Source organism: Pagrus pagrus (genome assembly GCF_965226575.1).
Source record: "Pagrus pagrus genome assembly, chromosome: 1".
Lineage (NCBI taxonomy): Eukaryota > Metazoa > Chordata > Actinopteri > Spariformes > Sparidae > Pagrus > Pagrus pagrus.
In genome coordinates this window covers 19,537,045-19,555,127 of record NC_140185.1, presented here as the reverse complement: position 1 = coordinate 19,555,127, position 18,083 = coordinate 19,537,045, and the positions used below count along the sequence as shown (strand labels likewise).

At 38.5% G+C, this 18,083-nt stretch overlaps 1 protein-coding gene across 4 annotated transcripts in view; it reads left to right on the top strand.

The window, feature by feature from the left end:
• Positions 1-6,591: 6,591 nt before the first annotated feature.
• gpc6a (glypican 6a) overlaps positions 6,592-18,083 on the top strand; it is a 252,858-nt gene continuing 241,366 nt past the window's right edge. For all 4 annotated transcript variants that reach the window (XM_084351451.1, XM_084351450.1, XM_084351453.1 and 1 more), the window contains exon 1: positions 6,592-7,104. The gene's annotated coding sequence lies outside the window, so the exon portion shown is untranslated. The remainder of the gene's footprint in view (positions 7,105-18,083) is intronic.

The following is an 18,083-nucleotide window of genomic DNA, read 5'->3' as shown; positions in this document are numbered from 1 at the left end:
GGAAACAAAAAGATTCGGACTTAAGACTCTCAACACGGTACAAGATAACATTTTTAATAATTCCACACAGAGATGTCAATTTACATATCTTAACCACTCCACTGCCAAAGCCTTTCCATGACTTCTTGGTGTTGATGTAAAGGCATGGAAGCAGAATTTGTAATGTAACAAAGGTGCCCTTGCAGTGTATAATTCACTATAGCTTTTACTGTCCAGTATGTTTGCTGCAAAATGTATTCATACAATGTTAAAAATTGTCAATATTACATATTTTATATATAAAAAAGCATAAACGTAAGCAAATGCAATCATTTGAATTGCATCGTGTACAAATTAACAATGTGCGTGTTAAGTGTATTTCACATTCCTTCCCAACAATTAAACAGTTAAATGTTGCACCATTCAATTCATTCTCACTCCAACTGCCCTTACAGTGGCATCAACCTGATATGTCTGTCTGCATTGCCCGAGGACTTTCTGTACTGTATTATATGAGCTATTTTACACAATGAGTGAGCGCTACTGTAGTAATGTTATACTTGGAGCGGACTGCATTAGTGAATCATTAGGGTCATGGTACTCAAATTTGAGATCATTAGCTGGAGGGTTTGCCTTCAGCACTCCTCAGTGAACTGTACATAAAGTACGGAGCGGTGAAAGTCTCCCCTTCAGAAAGCTGTTTAAATATTATATTATCATGCAAACTAAAACTAAGATTAGCATATTTATTGACTTTTAAATGTATATACAGTATGCCCATGTGCGCACTATTACTTACCTGCAGTACCTGTTGCCTACCTTTTCTGATAAAGTACTATAAAGTTCTGTAGTATAACTATTAAAGGGTAATTCAAGCCAGTAACTCGAAAAGCCAATTTGACACGTAAGTGTGCTCACAGGTTTTGAAAATGTAGAAGAATTCATGGAAGGAAAAATGCATATGCTGTATATGCTCTGCTGAGTCCAACAGTGCCCCTCTAGTACAGTAGTAAAAAGAGCGAGAAAAGTCTGAGTCTAGGGGTGGTCAGGGTGGTTGGATGGATCATACCGTTGACTTTCCCCCCGAAGTCTGGAGTTTGCACCCAGTTTATTGACCTAGAGTCAAGAGTGATCTGTTTTTAAGCTATGTTACGTAATTAAGTTAATATACGTAAATAATGTCACTTACGTTGTGTGATGTGAGTCACATCACTTTCGTAACGCAAGTTACAAACATGAACATTTTCTTTAACCCACAGTAAGATCTTTTCATGAACTTATCCAATTAGTTTTGAAGCCTAAACCTAACCAAGTAGTTTTGCGGCTCTCTCTGGAGCCACAAAAGGCTTACAGGTACCCTGTAATTGTGCCATACAGGCGAATGAGTCCACAACAATAATTTCTCTGTGCTGAAGATGGAGAGAGTGATGAGCTCCAAACAGCTGGATTGTTATCATCTTGTCATTATGGAGTATGATTATCACAAATAAAAATGAGTAAATGTTAGTGTGTGTGTGTGTGTGTGTGTGTGTGTGTGTGTGTGAGAGGGGGGGAGTCATGAAGTGGCCTAATAAAAAGTGAAAATTGAAGCTATACTCTGTTGAAACAGTTGGGGCTTATTGGCTGTTAAAAACTGCTATCCTGCTGTTATCCTTGCACGGATATATAAAGGATTTTCACATCAAATGGGGCTGCAATTTTCATCTTTCAGGGTCTTTAAGGCAGCATGCCACCAGTACATTTCTACTCTCCTCCATAATATGAATTTAACCACGGAAGACAGTATTAAAGCAAAGGATACAGTGTGTTAATTTGTTACAGGCAGAGGATCAAAAGAAAAAAATAAATATTCATTGTTTTATAATCTTCCCTTAAGCAATAGCCTTGAAGCATCAGGCTTATTGTTTAGCTTCTTCACCTCCACTGCCCTCTCCTCCCCAGTGACTGCTGTGTGTTGTCCCTGCCAAGGTCTGAAACATTATCACAACAGGATGTGGGCTGGGATAACACTGAGAGTGCTTCCTCTGCAGTGCCAGTCACCTGGGAGATTCTTCAATTATCATTGCATTTTAATGTTATTTCTGAGTCTGAGCCGTGCTGCAACTCAAAGGAACCAAAAGGAGGGGGCAGCATGGGCATTAGACTTGTAGGGAAAACGCTGAATTGATCTTTTTGCCTTTCTGATTTCCTTCAAAGTGGTTTTGAAACAAAGTCTTTAACGTTAACGGAGCAAGTGCTGCATGACTACTATTCATAGTGTTAAAATTATAGCTTGAATATCTCACTTTTCAGGCAGTTTTCATATAAAAAATACACAAAAAAGTACAAATATCAGTTGACCTCAGCCAACATCAACTGAAATTACGAATTCCACTCTGGCTGTGTCGACTGAATGTGACTGCTTTTGTAGCAAACTAAACTTCATATTGCTTTTACAGTATGATGTTAGTCAAGAATGAACCAGTGTATCTCCAGACCAGCAAAATCACCCCTGATGTTTGTTTACCTTGAGAGACCTTGGGAATAGTATCTTTTTTATTTTTTCTTAAATGTTTTATTTATTAACTTTTGGGTTTTAAGCTTTTGAAAAAATGCACCAAGATACTTTTGGGACACCACCAGCCAGAAAAACACAAAATATATGTCTCGCAACTCAGAACAGGATCAGATTAGGCCTACACTGGATGTTCTCTCCTGACGCCTGACAATTTTGATGGTGATACTTTTGCTTGCTCAAGATGGTAGTCTGCCAGTATATTTCACAGGTTTTGAGGTTAAAATACTGTTATATTAGCCATATAAACACATGTAAGAGTCTCCACTGGGGTCATGTGTCTAACAGAGATAAAGATAGCTTATAAAGCCTATTAGTCAGTTTTTTATGTCTAGGCTAAATGTATATAGTTATTGTCTAAATTTGTGTGGAGGTCTACATTACAAACATTTTATAGTCAGTATTCATAATGGCAAGATGTCTATTAATATCTATATTAGAAGCACCATTTTTAACAATAAACAAGGCACACCTTCATAAAAACAGTCTCCTCTCTGTGCAGACCTTCATTATACACAGAAGTAGGCAAGTTTATAACACCATTAATATACAGCTGAAAAGGACGACCTCGTCTTATTTTTATTTATTTATTTTCTTTCCACAGAAAACAGATGTCCAGATGTAATAGAATGTCAAAAATGTGCTCTTTCATCTATTTCTGATTGTTTACATGTATTATAAATTAATGTGTCTTATTTGTGTCTTCAAGTTTAACACGTTTTTTCACCTATAGTTGATCTGTTTTAATTCATAAATGCATTAATTAGAGCAGCTTACTAACTATTTTTTAATTTAATTCCTTGCTTTTACATTTAAAGAAATATTTTATTCTATACATCAGTATTTTCCATGATTTAGTGTCAGATTTAACTAGAATATTTAATTGCATCAGTTCATATACTGTATATTTCTTGTTTTAATTCAGTTATCAAGTCTTTCGAGTTCTGTGTATTGACTTTCTGGAGGCCTCGGTCAGCAGAGGTCCCAGTTGAAGAGGAAGGTTAAACCGAGATATGGTCAGAAAAATCGATTCAAACATTTCAATAATGGGTGTCTTTATAATTAGAGGACACATAAATGCCGGTGATGTGGGTTTTGGTTTTTGAATCAAACTTAGTAAGGTTTCAAAAGGGTAAATGACTGTACAAACATCAATTAGCTTCTTCACAAATTTCTTTGAAAAGTTTACCCTCAGGACTCAGTTTGAACACTGTGCTGCTGACCCGCTCATTTTCTTGAGTAACTGTATTGAAGTCTCCACATAAAATAATGCCAGAAACTACCATTAACTCTCTAAGTCTTTTAAATAACTGACATTTCTTACATGCATCTGGAGCAGTATGAAGCTCAATAATGCAATATTTTTCACAGTGATAAAACAATCCAATAAAAGAAGTCTGCCAGGGATGATATCTCTTAAAATACTCTCTTACAACACCATCAGCCTTATCCCCTGTGGAAATTACACTTGTTCCTTTTCACCACGTATTAGTTACATCATCAATATCACTATTTGTGCTCAGTCTCACTTCTAGAGTCGAAGATGTCCGAAGATTTTTTAGTCTTTCTTTTTCTGAAATTATGGGTCTGGATTCCACAAGCGTTCCAGGTTCCTACTTTAAGGAAGCCGTGTGTGACCATCGCTCTCTGAGATACTGAGCTCAGGCCACACCAGAGCTGGTACCTGCTGTTGACTTTTTCTTGTGTAAATATACCAGACTCAAATAAACGATCCAGGAAAACACATTTAAAGGGATACAGTACAGGTGAATAGGCTACAATACTGAATTATATCACCGTGAAACTTCCTCATTGGATCATAAAGAGTTTTACCTTATGAACCTTTCTTTAAAAAAAAAATTGTCACAGTTGTTGGAGTAGAAAACTGGTTTGTGTCTTGTTTAGATATCGGCCAGTTTGTACTTTCTTGTGAACAAAAAAAACAAAAACAACTTTTTATTTTCAGTGATCAGATCAAAGCTGAATGCAGAACCTGATGGGAACACAACCTGGATGTCATGTGAACACATGAACAGGTTGGAGGATGTGGTGAGGCCTAATTTTAGCCTATCAGGGTAAAACAAAGGGCTTTGATAACTGAAGGATTCACAGGAAGCTGTTGTCACATTAAAGTAACAGGCCCTGGAGGCTAGAGGTGAATGTAAGAGAAACTGTTGACTGGGTTTTTTGAGTGCCTTGTCAGTTTTCCAGAGTTACTGCATCAATGCAGCGTGGCATGGAGGTGATCAGCCTGTGGCACTGCTGAAGTGTTATGGAAGGCCAGCTTGCTTTGATAGTGGCCTTGAGCTCATCTGTATTGTTGGGTCTGGTGTCTCTCATCTTTCTCTTGACAATACCACAGAGATTCTCTATGGGGTTCAGGTCAGGCAAGTTGGCCAATCAAGCACAGTAGTACCATGGTTGGCAAACCAGTTACTAGTAGTTTTGGCACTGTGGGCAGCTGCCAAGTCCTGCTGGAAAGGGAAACCAGTATTGCCATACTGTACAGAGATGTTGATTTCCTTTTCCAGCAGGAGTAGTAACTGGTTTGCTGACAGTGGTATTACTGTGCTTGATTGGCCAGCTTCTGTGGCTGCAAAAGGAGGAGCTCAAGGAGGCCAAGAACAGGATGTGGCAAACAGCCTGATGATGGAGGAGTGCGAGGCAGGGCGTTGTACTGTGACCACGACTGCAGACAGTTGTGCAGTGGAGGGAGCATTTAACAGACAACAGAGGGCTGTGGAGGAGGAAATGCTGGAGGACTCTGCCCTCTGTCCCGCAGAGGTCACTGAGGTAGTGCACAGTGGCAAGGTGTTTAATCACTTCTCAAGCTTAACTTAGGAAACTTAGACTTCCTGGGAGTGCTGTGGCCTACCTCTGTATCAGAAACCTCTATCTCGCCCTGTTTCAGAATCATCTCGAACTCTTCGCACCACTGTCTTTGCTTCCCATCGAGCGACCTTAGACTCTGTTCTGTGCTGCACATTAAGGGATACAGCTCGCTCCTTTTGTAAAAGTCCCCCCTTATTTGGTACTCCTTCTCTTCAGAAGTGTCTCCTGAAAGTAACATCAACAGTCAGATTAACATGATGACATAAAAGTCCTGCATTATTATTATTATTTTTTTTTCACACAATCTGAACCTGCAAAGTAGCTAGTGCCTGAAAATTGCACTTAAGTATTGCGCTTGAGTAAATTATTAGATACTTAAAGTTTTCACCACTGAAAAATGTGAACCTGTCCTTTAATGCACAGAAAGCTAAATGTTGAAGTATTTCTTTAGGTTCTGAGAATTTAAGAGTTAATGCACATCAAGTAACTAATTAATTAATTAATTTCCAAATATTCACACATATCTGACAGACATCATTATAAACAGTTAATAGTGACCGTGTGACTATAGGAGGCACTGCATACACCTACCAAATTTGTTGGAAAAAATAAAAAGACTTCCGTTTAGAGATTTAGAGATTACATGCTTCATCAGTTTTAAATGAGTACATGTTTACCCTGACTTATTTAATCAACAATCCGGAAAAAAAACAACAGAAAAATGCTGAATATCAGATCTGATAATTGGTCATGTTGATAATCGATTGAGCCATAGTGTACACAGTATATGCATACTTAAAAATATATGTATAATTTACTTTAAACTTGTACTTTTGATACTTGAGTACATTTAAAATCAGACACTTTGGAAGTACTATTTGTATAAGTGACTGAAATTGACATTTTAACACAATATCATTACTTTTACTCCAGAAACATTATTGGCCACTTTATACATCACTGGCTTAACACAACTAAACTCAACTAAACTAAACTAAATAGAAATAAATATAACAGACATTGTATCACATTTATGTTCACTGTCTTAAAAATTGCGAGCAGAGGATCAGTGTAATTGTTTCTCTTCTGCTCAGATGTAGGATGAAACAAAATACATCAATGAGACACAGAGCAACAGGAAGAAAACACGCGCCATCTTGGATTTCACGACGTTGGGATTTACCTGTTGGTGCTGATTTTAATATAACATCGTTGGTCTGTGCAGTACTCGCCAACTAGCTAACTGAAGCCTCCAGCTTCATGCCGGCCCTGACTCGCTGGTCCGTTTTAAAGTTTGAAATAAGGACTCTGAGGATAGATAAATAGATAAACAGGTCCCTGGCACATAAACTGGGCTTGAAATTGGGAAGCAAAGAAGTAACCATCTCAACAACGACAGCGACACCTGCTGCGAGACAGGCATACGACGTTAGCATGCTAGCTTGTATGATACCTCAGAAAACTAAGCCACCTCCGGCAACGGCAGAGGCAGAACCATATAAAGAACAATTTTCTCAGTCAGAACCAACCAGATGTTGCCCACTAAAATGAGGACCATCTTTCCACTGGCTGTAGACAAAAGTTGGAGATCTGCTCCTGAGGGATTTATCCAGAAGGACTGCCACTGTCAGATGAATGACAGCTTCTACAGCAGAGCTGGGGACACGGACAAAGCAGAGACACTGGAGTTGAGGAGCTGTGGGATAATCCTTGAACCCCCTGACCTCCTCTGAGTGAAGGTACAGAAAGTCATTTTTTAAATTCAGCTTTGTGAGCATGCTGCTGAGTGTCCATTTTGAGTGGATGTGTGTGTCGCTGACTTAAATAGTTCCAGTTGTTGTCACTTTGTTTGGATTAATTTATTGACGGTTGGTTATAATTACTTTGAGTTGTTGATAGCTTTTTAGCTAGCTGTTTACCGTTATTGATTGATCAACATTATTGTTCGTGGGGGTTGATGACACTTTCTATTTGCTTGTGTCTTCAGTGTGCTTGTGTTTTGTGTACCAGCCTGCATTTGGTTTTAATTGAATCAGGCTCCATGGTTACTTGGAGATTAGCAGATCTTTGTGAATTTCTGCTGTTTTTTAAGGCTGATATAAAGATGAAGACTTAATGAGAATAACTTGTTATAATCCAAGCTTTTGAAATCACACCACCACTTTTAATGCACACTTTTAGGCCCACAGTTTGGTTGGACCCTCACAGTGCTCCCAAACAATTGTTTGTGGCTGTGATGCCACTGTGTTGTTTGTCACAGAACAGTTGCAGCAGGTTTTGTTTTAAACAATTCAAATATCTGTAGTTTGTTTTCTGTGTCTGCATCTGTTTTTCTTTCTTGTCTATGTCAGAGAAAACGGGTACAATGCAGTCCATTATGAAAAAAGTGAAAACGGTGAGCTTGTTAGCTTTTCTGCAACTATCAAACTAATCAGAAAAAAAAGTAAAAGAATAAGGTATTAATTAATATTATTAACAATATTAGGGAAAGCAGCCCGAGGCCATTTTGGATAAACTATCTCCTCATCATTCTGGTACATGACTGAAGCGCTCTCTTCCTACTAGTGACTCATCTACATCACCTTTCCAAACAATATTGTACCAGTATAAAGCAAGTTTGTTGTTTTAGAATAGTATATTGACGTACATAAGCACTTTAGTGTCTAGCTGTTACCTTTAGCAGTAACCATGAAGACGTATAGAAATCCAGGAATGAGTCTGACTATATTAGATTGGAATCCCTCAATGAAATGAAAAGGTAATGTTATTTGTGTGCTCATTATGATGGACATCAAACTTAAAGTTAGTTTCCACCAAAATGCCATTTACACATAATCTAAAAAGTACTTTTTATCTGCATTTTCAAATTGGCAGACATGGAAATCATCATCTTAAAGGTTACATGATGCGTCATGCATGTTGGAGTGCTGTGTAATTTGTGCTGTTAGCCGTCGTTGCTGTTAAAGAGGATGCTCTCTGCCAGGACATAGCCTCAAGTCCTCATGGTAACTAGGTGATTATGCGCACCAGGTATGAACTTTAAGGGAAAGTAAATGCAGCTCAGCATCACTGATAGACGACAGATAAAGCCGACAAGGTAAAGGAATAGGATGGCAATCATACTGGACAAAATAGCTACAATACTTGCATCTCTAATTGTAACATTTGCATATGAAGTAAAACTATCAAGAGCGACTAGCTGCATTCAGGTGAAGCCTGCTAACAATAGCAAAAAATTCTTAACCTTAAACTCAAAGCCCCATGTCTGCTGAGCTCTATGTAGGCCAGATACTGTCGTTTTGGTTTTACCAACAACCACTTGTCTTTCCTCTGTCTCTTTTTAATTGATGGTCAAATGAGCCTTCAAATTCAAATATACACAACAAATAATAAAATGAATTGTTAAAGGCAACATTAGCAGTAAAATTCATTTTAAAGAGTTAACAGCAACGACATATTAACATTTTTATTTAAGAATTGTAGGAATCCAAACTTCAGAAAATGCAGCCATTCAAACATTCGGTTACAGCAGTTTTTATTTTCATACTATGTCTACCAAAATAGTGTGCCGATATCAATGCATGTGTGGTATAAATAAGTTATGTAAGATTTAAACAAAGCAGTTAACAATGACTACTCCACTTCATTCATTTGACCTGAACCAGAGTTTTTCAAACTGTGAAGCAAGTTAAAAAACACACAGACATAATACAGATATTTTTGGATTGAGTGTGACTTTCTATCCTCAGGAAGTGTAAGTCACGCTCAATCCAAAAATATCTGTATTAGGTCTCTGTGTTCTTTGAACCCGCCTCACAGTTCGAAAAACTCTGGTGCAGGTCAAATGAACGAAGTGGAGATGGATCAGACACCATCATGGTATTTCATTTTAATATTAATGTTTATAAACCCAGCCATGGATAAATGTTGACTAAAAGTTCATAGGGATGTCTGCAGTTCACCTACAAAAGCAGAGAATGACGACACCTCTGAGGTAGTGGGCAGAGATTAATGCGAGGATTTGCTTGTGAGAGAACATGTGTGGAATGGTAAGAAAGGTGCTGCTCCTGCTCTGGGACAGTGAGGATTTAATGCAAATTCGATATGATAATGACTGACCTGAGATGAGAAGCAGAGGAGGCATTTAGATGCGTCAGCACCTTTGTCTCTGTCCTACATATGGAGGAGGAAGCAGAGTTTAGTTTAGCTATGGTAAATCTTAAGTTGTTTTGTTGCAGGTGCATGATTTAATCTTTGAGATAGTTCAAAAGCGTTTAGAAATGACAGTCACTTCTCAAAACACACTTTTTGATCTCTGTGTTAGAGAACTGTTCCTACTTTCTTCTGTGACACTGAGACCTACAGAAGTGCACGTCAGATGTCACAACTTACCTTAAAAGAGGATTTATGAATTAGCTGCATTATGTCTAAATGCATACTGTATAATGTCATGAGCTTGTGGAAGGATAATTTTCTGGTCACAGACAGAATGTCAGAGCACAGGTAGTATTTTTAAAATGATTTTCTTATTGGTATAGGGGATTTAATTACCACTAAGCTCCATGGTTGTTCCAGCTACCAACAGGCTATAAATTCACTAAATGCCTTCGGCTATGAGAAATGACAAATGACAACCTGTTACCATGACACACAAAGGAAGGAGCGAAGAAAGGAAATGCGAATGGAGAAAAGTATTTTAATGACTACATTAACAGTCATGAAGTAGTTCTAATTTCAAACTTACAATTAAGTGTCCTACATGGCTGAAGTGCAGAGGAGGGTTTGTTTTTATCTCCACCAAGCATGAGTGGGTGGCTGCTCTGTGCTCACTGAGAATACCACGATCCAGTGGGAAAAAGATAAATAAAAAAATAAAAACAGGCAATCCAATAGTTTATACAAGAAAGGGTGCAAGAGAGCACAATAACCCCTGTGCACTATGTATAAATTCTCTGGACGTGTGCAATCAAGCGCTGTTTCTGATTTTGAGCTGAGGGTAAACAGTGTTTATGTGCATTTACCCTCAGCTGAAGCAATAGCTGTAGTGGTTTTAATCTGAGTTATCTTCTGCTGTCACTTCTCTCTCTGTGTACTTTTCTGTTTGACTATATTATAACGAAATATGCATCAGTGTGGAATCATTATAAATTGGAAAATTTCTTCCACTGCCTACACGAAGAACTCAGCCCATATTTCATTAAATCCAATGATGCCTATGAGCTTGCACAGCAAATCCAGAAACGAGGCAGCAGTAAATCCATGCAGTTCACCAAGTAACAGAAATTGTACAGTGTGCAACCAGAATATTGAATGTGTATTTAAAAGTAAAAATAGTGCATCAATGACTTGCCAATTCGATTATGCAAAGGGGGCAACACTGCTGCTTCACATGCAACACATTCTCAAGTTAGGAGCGGATTGTTTTTCTCATATGTCCAGGAATGTGATATTTGTATACCAGGTACAGAAAGCACAACATAGTACCACCTTGGTTGAGCTAATTTCACACCTCTAGTTGCTTTGAATTCCAGTAGTGATGAATAGCAACACGTTTTAATAAGATCATATTAAAGCTGCTGTAAGCATTGTTGTTGGTGTTTTAGCTAACTTCCTGTCCATTTCGCTGTGAGCGATCTCCTCCCTCCTCTCAACGTCACCACACGAATGTGCAGTGGTAATCCCCAGACATACAGTAGCAGCGAACAGGAGACTGCCTCTTTATGGAGTTTTCTGTCCTGAGTTGCAGAAAAGGGTTAACCCTGCGGAAAAATTGTATGCAGATTTTCCGTATCACCACACTTCATTTGGCATTGCGCTGGTGGGAAAAGACTTTAAATAGGCAAGCTGTAACCATAGTAACAACTGTGTGACAGGATGACACAAACTCAGTGCTTAATCGTACTTCAGCTGTGTCGGGGTCAAGTCAAGTTCAGAAAAAAAACAAAAAAAACAATGCCTATTGAGTTCTGGTTGGGCTTGATTACTACTCTCTCTGACTCGGGGTCGAATGTAGCTCAGGAAGTACAGTCCAGTATTTGGAAGGTCGCTGGTTCGAATCCCCAGCTCCCCCGGCTTCATGTCCTTGATCCCTATTGTGAGATACTGAACCCCAAATTGCTCCTGTTGAGCAGGTTGGCACCTTGCACATCAGCCTCTGCCATCAGTGTATGAATGTGTGTGTGAATGGGTGAATGTGACAATGGGTGACCAGCTGAACTTTAGCATGAATGGGTAAATGAAAGGTGTAATGTAAAGCTTTGCATAAAAGCACTACATAAATGCAGACCATTCACAGTTTGCCAAATACGTAACTGGGATCATTGTCGTGGCAACTGAAGATAGCTATCACATAGTAGGTTATGAAACATTTGAGGTCATAGATCTGGATAACTAAATACTGTCTTTATTGCAACACATAACCGCTCAAAAGCACACTGTGTACTAAACTAGATGACTGATGGAGCAGAGGTTTGCCTGTTCATCGTCCAACCCTATACACTCACATGACAAGGCAGTACTGGATTTAGCATTGATAGCCTTTTTCATCCTTGATTGCAAAGAGGAAACCATATAAGACAGAGTCCATGTAGTTGTGGACGTCATTGAGTGAGCATAATCACAGTACAAAAGTTAGTATAAGCTGTCTTTTCTTGTAATTGTCAGCATGTTGTGCATGTTTTGTATTGCGAAGTGGTAGAGGGGGCCTGTAATCCATACCAAAGTAAAACAGAATTGTATTTACTCTTACTGAATAATTCAGACTCTCTGGGTTTGAGAGGAAAAAAAAGAAGAAGAAATGTTTTGATTTCCTCAAAAACATTATTCATAACGCCATATGTCTAAAATCAATGCACTCCAAAGCCCTTATAATTCAGTTTAGACACATGCCAGTAATATCTGTTTACCTGATAGTGTCTATTGATTGTCTGGAAAAGACAGAAAACAGCAGTAGAATAAATCAAGGCCTTTCAAATAGGCTCTCCTATGGCTTTTGGATATAAAACACCATGATGCGACTTCATTACAGTAAAAGGAAAGTTGAAACTAAAGCAGAATGGTTGATATTGGTTTTAGCTGTGGCTATATTTGAAAATTTATTGCATAGAATTAGTTCCAGTCTAGACAATGATGAGACAAGCAGGAACACAATAATAACACTGTTGTTCTTATTTGTGTCGCTCATTAATTCATATTCTTGAGAAAATCTCTCAAACTCTCAAATCCTAAATATTCAGAAAAGTTAATAATAGTAGTAAAGGTATGAAAATGACAGTTGTGTTAATTAAATACATATGATGTAAATCAGTAAAATTTGAAGACTTCACAGCATGATGAGTCACCAATCCAGTTGAATAGATCTTTTCATAGTTCATGAATGAATGCAGTACTTAACTGTCATTTGATGCTATCAGAAAAAACATCACTACTTCAGCTTTGAGCAACCATAAATTGCAAGCCAGCTGAAGCACTACACTAGACAATAACCTCTGAATGATCAATCAGGAATTCAGCCTGCGGCACCGTGCCATAGCTTGCTGTACTTCAAAGTCTTCCAAACTTTAAAAACAGCTTACTCCGGTTTGGAAGTTTGGAAGTTGCTGGTCCTAAATTCACATTCATTAAGCCGGTTCAGCTGCTTCATGTTTTGCTTTCTCTTGTTCCAACTTTACATGGAGTGGGTTTAATTGTTGTTTTTAGTGGCTGATTTAACATCTGGCCAAGGGACAGCAGGTGGAAAAGAGCCTTTTGGCAAACACTGGCACATTTACAGTGTGCATTGTCTCTGAAAATGAACAAATGAAATCAAAGTTCATGGGTAACACTGTGAGGAAGGCACTCCTGAAAATCTTCCTTTTAAAGAGCAACACCTGATAGGTAAGTGAGTTGTTTTGTGCTTATAAGTCCTTGTTAGTTGCCAAGGAACCAAAATATTTTTGTTTCGCTGCAGTAACCTGCATACCTTCTCTGCTTGAGAACAAGAAAGTGAAAAGGAAAAGTGATGCTCCTGTAATTTCTTATCTGTTTATTATCTTTTCCTCACAGTTTATACAGAGCTGTGAGATGATTCTAAACACAGAAAATGATTAAAATGGACAGCTTGAATGGCCTTCAAGGGAAAATAGATATAAAAATACTTTCAGTCATAGTTGTGTTAGCAACATTCACATCTGCATCCACATCTCCTCAATTTGATGTTCTCATGACTTTTCCTGTAAACCCAGAAGAACTTAATCTCCTGCTTATTTTGTGTGAGTATTTCAAGTGCTCAGGATCCATCAATTTGAACTCCTCATGACTACTGTGTCATATACTTCTCGCACGCACGCACGCACGCACGCACGCACGCACACACCCACACACACACACACACACATACACCCACACACACCTACACAGCCAGCAATAATCACCTGGCCGAGCATAGATTATTTACATCAAATGAGCCAGGTGAGCCAGGGGTCAGTGGCTCATCTGCGGTGGTTTGGATGCGGGGGCGAGGGTGAGTTGGAGGTTGACAGAGGTAGAACGCCGCTGCAGCAGCTAGAATGTTTGTCTGAAAAATTAAATGAAGCAAGGACAAAGTTTTGAGTTGCTAAATCAAAGCTCACTGTCTGTTACTTCTACAGAATAAAACCCTACTTTGACAACTGACTTGAGATTCTATCACCAATGCCATGAATAAAGAAATGCATTGGCGTGTCGAGAATTTTTTGACTGGTATGGCCCAAGTGAGTCAAGGACCCTTACCTTAATTTCTTAACACATTTTATAAATAGGAATAAAGGTGAAAATAAATGTTTTTCTTCATTTAAATTCACGGTACACAGAACAGGAAATTTGTGACAACCACAATCGTATAAAAAATAGTTAAGTTAAGTAAGTGCTGATAATTAAAGTACTTGAAAAACTCAAATAAATAAATCAAAATCAAATATTTAAAAGAAAAAAAAATACAGAGGTTGTTGTTTTAGCTACTGTAACCTCCTGTCCGTTTTGTAATTAGTAATCCCATCCCTCCTCTCTACGTCACCACACTTGCACGACTCCTTCCTTTTTTTTTTTCCAAGGCAGCTCTCTTTGCCTCTTTCTTTTCATCGAGCGTTGTCTAAGCTGTTAGCGGTATCTGTTCCGCCATTGCCAGTTTAGGTACCAGAACGGCGTGATCCTGCTCTCTGCGCCCTCCCCAAGCAGACAGGACGGCCTCTTTCTCGAGTTCTTTGTCTTTGTTGGATAAAGTGGGCAGGGACACCAAAAAAAAAATCTTTTCTCTTTTACTGCATGTGCAACGGGAAGAGAGACATGGATTACTGACCAAACACTCTAGAACAGTGATTACTGTTGAAATATAGAGCTATTTAACACTCATATCAATAAGAAAATAACACTTACAGCAGCTTTAGTGTAATAAAATTGGGAGGAATGATTACCTCCGCTGATGATGCTGGATGATATCTGGGCTGGGCATTTCAGGCACCACAAAAAATCAATAGCCAAATGCAAAATGAAAAGAATGATATGTTAAGGTTGCGATTTCTCACGATTTCTCTAGTTCACGAGCAAGGAATGTGCGAGCAGTACAGACTGCGGTCTCAAACATGCAAACACTCACACACATAGACATGCATGTGCATGTGCAAGATGTACACAAAATGTCTTTATAGGCTAAAATTGCTTCAATGCAACTGTACACCCAGACAGTGTTTGTGAAAAAAGGCTACATTTTTAAAAAGACCTGCTAAATTTCAGCCACACCAGATAAAAATGTTTAGTCACATATGACAGATTTTTGCACACATGTGTGACCAAAACAGTTGCACCCAGCAGCCCTGCAGGCCCCCTTCTGGACGTGCCTCTGAATATATAAATATTAAGACAACTGGCCATATGTGCCTTCCAGGGCAACAAAAGCCAGAGGTTTAATGTTAGTATAAAAGGTTCAGTATTATTGGTAGACTAATAGTAGTTTTGAGTCACATGGTTTTGCACCATGAAGCATTCAGAGAAATGGGCAGGGGGATCACAGTGGAAGCAAAGAGCCATTATAAAGCCATTTACCAGACAGCTCCCTGCATAGTAGCAGGGTAATGAACAGGGCTCAGCTGAAGTGCTCACTCTCTGAGGAGCGCTACATTTACCACTTCCATTGAGACAGAACAAAGGATTACCTAAGATTCAGCAGGGATGGGCTTCATCTTTTTATCTGACACAGAGTGGAAAAGCTGCATCTCCTTCTTTGACAGCAAGTTGTTGTGCCTATTCAACAAAATAGATTGTTGGCAGTGCCTTTAAAACAACCCTATTTTACCCCCAAGTTTAAAGTACGTCTGTGTTTACGCAGCTGGGTTAAGATTTGGAAAAAGAAACCTAGATTGACTATTGTGAATCCCAGCATTGTGTTGAAGAAATTCTTCACATGCTCATCTGTCCACCTCAACCTCCTTTGGTCACACTTTTTTTCTATTTTTTGCTTTGGTAATTTATGTAATTATTGGTCATTGTCAGCTGTTTTTCAATTATCCAATTCATTGCAATTATTGCAACATTTTATTCAGTGTGCTTTTATTTGGATGTTGACCTCCGTGACTAACTTATGAACTTTGTTGTGATTTTTGATAATGAACTGAAATTTCAAGCTCACTTTAAAATGACGAAACAACTATATATTGTCAAAACAGTATGTTAAAATTCAAAACTTTTCTCATAATCTGATTCAAAAACCCCCACCCCAACACCTTGTCATTACTGGCTTTTTCTTGTATTAACAAGACACTTGGGAAGTGTTCAATATCATACTTTTCGACCCGACAAGGTGTTTAGTTCAGAAACGCGGAAGTCAATATTGGCTAAAAACTGTTTACGGCCATTAAATTTGACACCACTGTCTGAATTGTGTCTACGCTCTGCCATATACATTTCAAGCCAGGTTCAATATAACTTGTATGGGTTTTCCTTAAAGAAAACCGTTCACCCTTAGTTACATACAGGTATGAAATGTGAGTTGAATCAACTGAGACAGAAGACAGCACTAGACAGCAGTGTTTGATTGGACACAAAATGTTCTTGTTGAAGGCTTAAGTCTACATTAACTTGGAGAACCATAGAGAGAAATGAACTTTTAAGCATTCTACAAACCAGACAGTGAGTTATTGAGTCATTTTATAAAGTAACCATCTTAATATTATCCTCTTAAAGAAGTGCATTATGCTTAAAAAATGCAAGCACAATCCACGTGCCATGCATGTACTTATCTCCCTCCTAGCAGGGGGTGTGCATCTGTCCTGGTAATAAAGTCATAAACTTATAAACACATCAATTTTCCCCATCCCTACTTGTCTCTAACCTGTTCTAATATGTTCCCCCAGCTCTGTTGGAGGGGATTACATCTGTGGAAGATGTGGGGTTGTCTCCCGCCTCATCCCACTGCCAGCTGCTTCAAAGCCTACAGCAACCATAAAAGTTCAATTTCCTCATTTGCATTTCAGTCTTTCACCCACCCTTGGTTTTACTTTTGTCTAATGTAGCCAGACATGGTGGCATGGTGCTCAAAATGAGGCAGAGGTGGTGTATTAACCATGAACTACTGAACTGTGGTTTATTGAAAAAAATTAAGGTAAGCGTGCGTGACACCTCAATTGCCAATTAAGAACTTTTAAGCACAACACTATGACTTGGATATGCATACAACTCAAAATTAAAAAAAAATCAACGAAACAGTGATTTGGTGCTTAAGCACAAGTAAAGAGAGCTCTTTTTGGTTGTCAAACAATACACAGAGAAAGGATCAAAAGCAGATTTCTTTTTGGGTATGTTGCTTAAAATGAGCGTTGAAATAGCACATAAATAACACACTTTTTCCAGCTTGTCAGACAAGTTTTCATTCAACGCTGTTTTGCTGGCTTTACTTGGATGGATGAGTCAGCTCTTGCAATTAAATTTGTTTTTCAAGTTCAAAACTCATTTAAATGAGACCACTCCAGAATAAATGAATAAATGAAGTGACAGCCAACGACAATGCATCATTCCTAATGTGCAGCTTATTTTCCCTTTTGTTGGATTTTTGGGCATTTTAAGTAACAAGTTAGTTCGACACCCTGTGGGCTAAGCTCTTTTTTAAAGCTATAAATTTAGAAAGCTTCACAACTTTGTAACTCCCTATTGTTTATCCTCAATTAATATAATCAACTCTCATGGATCCAGAGAATTGGGACAATTCACTTTCATAATTTTTTGCATATAAACATAATACGCAGAGAGGTTTGTGATGACTAAAAACAAGCATGAACACCACAGGGCGCATAAATGACTCTGACTCTTCTCTGATGGGAATGCATTGTTGGATCTGTAGCATTGATCGCAGGGTGGTTCACATTACATTTGTGGATGCTGGGTATGGATAGGCTGCTTTGTTTATGTGTGTGTGTTTTGTTCACAAAACTGAGTATGAAAAAAATTAACAGTTGAGCCTAAATGCATTGTTTAATGTTTAAAACCACCTGGGTGTAAGAGGAATAATACTGATAAAAGTTCCATGAACTGGGTGGTTGTGGGGAGGTCTAGTTACACTGGGACACTACCCGTGCAATTAAAAAGAAATGAGAAAATAAAATCAATGCAGATCACTTACACTGTGGTGACAAAATACTCAACAGGGGACAACACAGACCTAAATCTTAATTAGCAGGAATATTGATGCTGCAGCACAAAGGGCAATCCAATG